Here is a 5,650-nt window from a genome sequence, read left to right on the forward strand (position 1 = left end):
GAATCCACAGGGTGTCCTCTCTGCCAGCCCAGGAGGAACGTCTCAGATAATGTGTGCCATCTCAGGTGTCACCTGCTGCACTAGATTGTGTGGCTAGCTGAACTGATCCTCAAATGATTCCATCCATATGAATAAATACAGCTCAAAAACCTAGGGTGTCCAGCCAAATGAAGGTCTTTCCCAGACACTGGGGTTCTGAGGAGCAGTGCTTTAGGCAGGTCACCACCTTGAAGGGGCACTGGAAATTGTCTGGTTCAGTAAATGTTTCACACACTGCATTGTGTGGCATTTGGCATGTTGAATATGGTTTTTCATACTTCAGCAGTGCATAGAACACATTCCTTCTTCGAGATTCTGAAAGAGTGAAAGGATCATTATTTCCCTGCCCAGATCTGGTTTTACCCATGCTCCCTTTGTTGAACCTTAAGGTTAGGGAGAATTTCTCCTTGAATCTGAAAAACAAGTCACTGTGGGAACCCCAGCGTGGAATAAAACTTAAAGGTTCCCACTTAGCAGGTCAAAACCTGGTAAGTGAAAACTTGGGAGTTTTTAACAATTAAGACAGCATAAAAAGCATAAATAACTCTTTGCCTGCTAAGTATTGTGGGCAGTGTTTGTCAAACGAGAAAACTTCAGTGAACATGCAGAATTTACTCTGCTGCAGTGCATTTCAGGTGATTTCTTTTATGTTTTTGTATCTAACATAATAGCATTTGCCGCTGAAGGATTTTCATAGGGTTTCTCATTTGTTCATTGCGAGTTGAAATAGTCTGGAAGTAAAAACAATTTTTTATTATTTTCTTAGATGAGCCTCAAATCATTTTCATCAAACATCAACAACATTCCTTACTGAATTACTTCCTTGGAGGAACACCCTGTCAGTTCCACCCAACCATTTTTAGGTTCAGTGTTCTGAAACTTCCAATTGGCACTGACTTCTTTGTAATGACTGAACAGAGAGAAGGGGAAAGCAAAACAACAGCAAACATTTCTTCCAATGCAATTTATTAGATATAAAATGAGTAATCTCCTATGAGAAGAACAGCACAGTGTTTTTTATTAGCAGCAAGGAGACGAGTTCCATTCAGACTCACCTGGCAGAGTTCAGAATGTTGCACCACACTATTTATGCACTCACCCTGTGCAGCCTGGAAGAGTTTCCATGCTGTGGATGCAGGCCAGGCTTTCTCCATCCTTCCCTCACCACAAGCACGTTCCTTTTCTGAAGTAATATTGTGAAATTCTCAGCAGCATATTTACTGCCAGTCCTGCAGGCCCTACTAAAGCTTCTCTTGCATTAAGGATGGGGATATTTTCTGTGTTGTTTTGTCAGTAAATTACAACAAAGTATCGCCCAACTGACACATGGAGCAAAAGAAAAATCGTTGAACTCATTGGTTGCAAATTGGTGCTGTACATTGTCTTTTCAGAACTGCAGTTTCACTTCAAGATAAATAAGTAAAATACTTTTACTGCATCCAGCCTCTCCTTTACTGATTAGGGAGGAATGGTGGAGCTTGGATCCTGGTTTTAAAAGTCTAATGGGGCATGAAATAAATAGCTCTCATGACAGCATAGAACGGAAAAAAGATAGATGATTATTAAACTGTGTGTAAAAGTCATCTTTATTGCCCTATTGTTGTTTTGGCTTCACTCTGAGACGTGGGGAAGGCTCAGAGAAGCCTGAGCGTGTTTCTTGGCAGCTCTTCATAAGCAATGAGCCCTGTGGAAAGCCCCATGAAATTCATGATTCTGTTGAAAAATAAGGCCAGGAAGATGTTGCAAGAGGAGAAAAAAAAAAAAAAAAAAGTTGTGTTTCTTTAAGACAGTGTCAGTGAAGGTGACAAGGGAGGTGGTTTTGAAGGAGCAGAATTCCTTGGCTATTGTTCAGGAATTTTTTTCTCTCTCTATTTTTTTTCCTTTTTGCCTTTTTTTTTTGTATGAGTTAGCAGCAAAGGGAGATCCACCTGTTAAAGTTCCACCTGTCACTATAACTTGGTTCTAATATGAAAACTGCAATATTTTGTGGTATATCAGACTGCTCTCTGTCTGCTTGCATGTTACCTATTCTCTTCAGCTTTGATTAAAGAGAATAAGTGTGCCTTGATGGAACAAAAGCATTATTTGGGATTAAAAGAGTTGTTTAACTGACTATAAAATAAATGTAGCTGTGGTTTTCCTCTCTGTTTTATAGAAGCACTTCAGAAACCCAAAGTGGAGCTGTGATTTGAGAACATGTGGGAGAGAGGAAAATGGGGAGATTGGATGGTTTTCTACACTTGAGAAAGCATTACACTGAAGTTCTCTCTTGTTTTAGCATGATCAAATATCCTCCACAAAGAGAAGCAGTGCTGCTAGGAGTTGGCCCAAGATGAATGTCCAGTCTGTTTTTAGGTTCACATAACTATCCAGTGAGAAATTTGGACTAGACATTTAATTGCTGCACAGAGAAGCAGCCCCTGTGTCACTCCAAAAAAAAAAAGAGGATCACATTTTTCCTCTGATACTGACATTAAAGCGACCAATGAATATTGAGCTCTCAGGTCTGAGGGCAGATTTTTTGGCCCAGATAATTTTCTGAGTGAATAAAAGATGAGAAAGACATTGTGTAGCTGGTGCCTTGGGCTTTGCTTTTCAAAAAGTGTTTTATTTCCCTGGCATGCTTTCTGCAGCATCTACTGAGCATTGGTGGAGCCTGAAATAATGACCAAGAGGTATTTTCTTCCTGAGATGAGGCTGCTCTAGTTGCAAGGCGTTCCCAAGTGAGCTCCCTAATGAGTGATAGATGGGAAAAATAACAGGAAGGATCCTTAAATGTTCCAAGTTTTGCATGAAAAATATCTTTTTTTTTGGATGCTGTGTTTGGTACCTAGCCTAGAATTCTCCTACATTTTGATAGTGGTGTCTTCAGAATGACACAGTGAGTCATAATATTTGACATTTGGGGAGATTTTTACTGGATCTCTAAGCACTTGTCAAGCACTGTTCAGAAGAATACTTTAAGAAGAATTATGGTTTCCTTTGAGAGTTTTGATATTGTTCATATTTTTTTTAAAGCCTGTTTCCTTTGCTTCAAAACAAAACAAAAGAAAAAATAGAAACTTCAAAAGTATGTACTGACCATTTATAGTGCAAGGACAGTTGAAGGCATCTATCCACAATCTCTTCAGTTATTAGAGGCTCTTCCAAAATTATTTCCAGCTTTAGCTCATTTGAGCTCTTTTCATGTCACCAGCCAGTTAATTTTTTTTTTATGTTTATTTTCACATGAGATCCATAGCACACGAGGGACATGGGGAATATCAACATGACAAACTGGCAGCTCTCCAAGCTTTGTAGCAAGGTCTGACCTGCTGATGTTCAGGTCTGAGGGAGTGCCTTTGTCAGTTTTTGGGAGGGTTGGTGTCCTGTGGGTTTGAGGATGGCAGTAAACAGACCTGTCCTGTAGGGGGATACAGTGTGGGTAAATGAAGGTAGTATAGAATGTAATCTTATCCCCTAAAGAGTTGCAGCTGAACCAATTACTAAAGATTAGGAGCAGGCCTGATGCTAACAGGCCACACCTGTAGCCAATAAGAACAGTGTTATAAAAGAGTGGATTGGTAGGAAATGGAGTCAGATGGCTGCTGCAAGGACCAGGGGGAGTCAGTGCTTAGAGGAACTGCCTACGAGAAACATGGAGAAGGTACAAAACTCTGAAGATATGGAATCCTTGCACTATAATGATAATAGAACTCTTGATCTATAAGACAGCAAACTAGAATGATAATAGAACTCTTGCTATATAAGACAACACTGTCCCAGTTCTGCCACCTCAGAAGGTGTCAACAGCTGTCCCCAGTGTTCACAGCTATGAGAACTGAACATCTGTCATTGCTTTTGAGGAGCAGCAAAGTGCAGTGGCCAACCCCAAGGCCAGATCTGTTCCCTGGTTCCCATGGATCTCCAGTGTTCAGTTTCCTTGGCACATCCCCTTTCCTCAGCTGGATACACTCATTATATTTGCACAGGGTTTGTCCAGAACAGACCTGGTAGCCTTTAGCAGTGGTGGCTCCCTGGGATCCCTTGGCTCCAGGTGGAATTGCCTGTCCTGTAACTTCTGTGCACAACAAACTGCAGGATGCCGTGGCACACTCCCCTGGCAGTGCCAGCCCAGCACCAAACCAGCAGGGTTTGTATGGCCCACGAGGATGGGGCTTGTGCTGGCAGTGCCCCCTCCATGGGTTGGATTCCTGCTCTCATTTACACTAGACAGCTCTCAAAAGCAGATTTAGGACGCATTCATGTTTGAAACACAGAAAAACAATTGAGTAGTTTTGGCAAACACATATTATACTTCCATTCTAAGAGGAAGAGTCGGATCAAGAGCTGTGTATCTTGTACTGGACACAAGATGTGTGGACACTAGTGCTCCCACAAGTGGGAGGAATAACCTGACAGAGCAGTAGCACCTGGGGGAGTTAACAAACCACACCTATCAGCACCAGAATAATCCTCAAAACCGTGCTCTCAGCCAGATCACAGAACTGATAAAAGATGAATGGTTCTGATTTGCATTTTCCATCTGAATTTTGATCTTTCTGGTTTGCTTTCTGGTGTTTTCAAGTGTTCCTCTGTAACCACTAGAGTGTAGAGAAATGTAAGGATTTTTGAAAATGGCATTTCTCCCAGGACAGGTGGAGCTGCAGCTCCATGAAAACCTTCCAGAACAATGCCAGGCAACAGTGCCTCCCACATTATCCTTTTTCCCCACCATTCCCATGGCCTGTTCCTTATGTGATGATGTGTACCATGTACAGGCACAGAAAATATGTGTACCCTTGAAGCCCTGCAGATGTGCTCCTCTGGTGGAGCTGCACAGGGCTTTGGGGCTGTAGATTTTGGGGGGGGTCCATGTTGAGATTACCTGACCTTTGCTTTCCCTGCAAGGCTTTGGGAGGTGTGGGATAGGTTTCTGTGTGATTCTAGGGAAGGCAAAGAGCTCTGTGGTCTTTGGCTGGATCTCAAATCCTGGGGTACTGAAGTGTGACCTAATAATTTAGAACTCAGAGAAGGATTGTATTTAAATAAACTATCACGGCTTGAATGTTCTACGGCTATTAATTATTAAAACTTATACAAATCCAGGGAGGTTCATGGCATGTTATACACCAGACCTAGAAACAGCTGAGCTGGGCTTACATGAGGTAGATTTTTTTCTGAAAAGACATCATCTCCTGTGAGCACAACAGAACTAGTACTTCTCTTATAAATAGTGAATGTTTTATAATTGCATGCAGTCCTAAAGCTGGTTCCTATTATGGAGAGTCACAGAGGTTTTGGGGGGAGGGTTTGTGGGTTGTTGTTCTTTCCCAGAATGATGTCCAATCAGCTTCTTTGGCAGTGTATTAACCATGGCTGAAATATGTGCCCGTGTGAAAATATTAGGGTCTAATGAGCAACTTCACTTTTGTGTCACTTTTTTGCTTTGAAATAAGAGGTTCTGGGTCAGGAGCTGCCCATTTGATCCCTTGTCTGTCTCCAAGTGGAGTTCATACATCAGTGCTTCTATACCAGGCTTTCAAATCCCTGTGATAGAAACAGTGTGGTCACTGCAGGTCAAAGGAGCTGATTTAATGAAGTCTCACGCGCCCTCAAGAAGTAATTTTGT

General features: G+C 41.9%; 1 protein-coding gene across 3 annotated transcripts in view; it reads left to right on the plus strand.

Annotated features, from left to right (window-relative positions):
• SLIT3 (slit guidance ligand 3) overlaps positions 1-5,650 on the plus strand; it is a 483,855-nt gene that overhangs the window by 437,338 nt on the left and 40,867 nt on the right. The gene's annotated exons all lie outside the window — the stretch shown is intronic.

This window comes from Geospiza fortis, unplaced genomic scaffold (genome assembly GCF_000277835.1).
Source record: "Geospiza fortis unplaced genomic scaffold, GeoFor_1.0 scaffold413, whole genome shotgun sequence".
Classification (NCBI taxonomy): Eukaryota; Metazoa; Chordata; class Aves; order Passeriformes; family Thraupidae; genus Geospiza; species Geospiza fortis.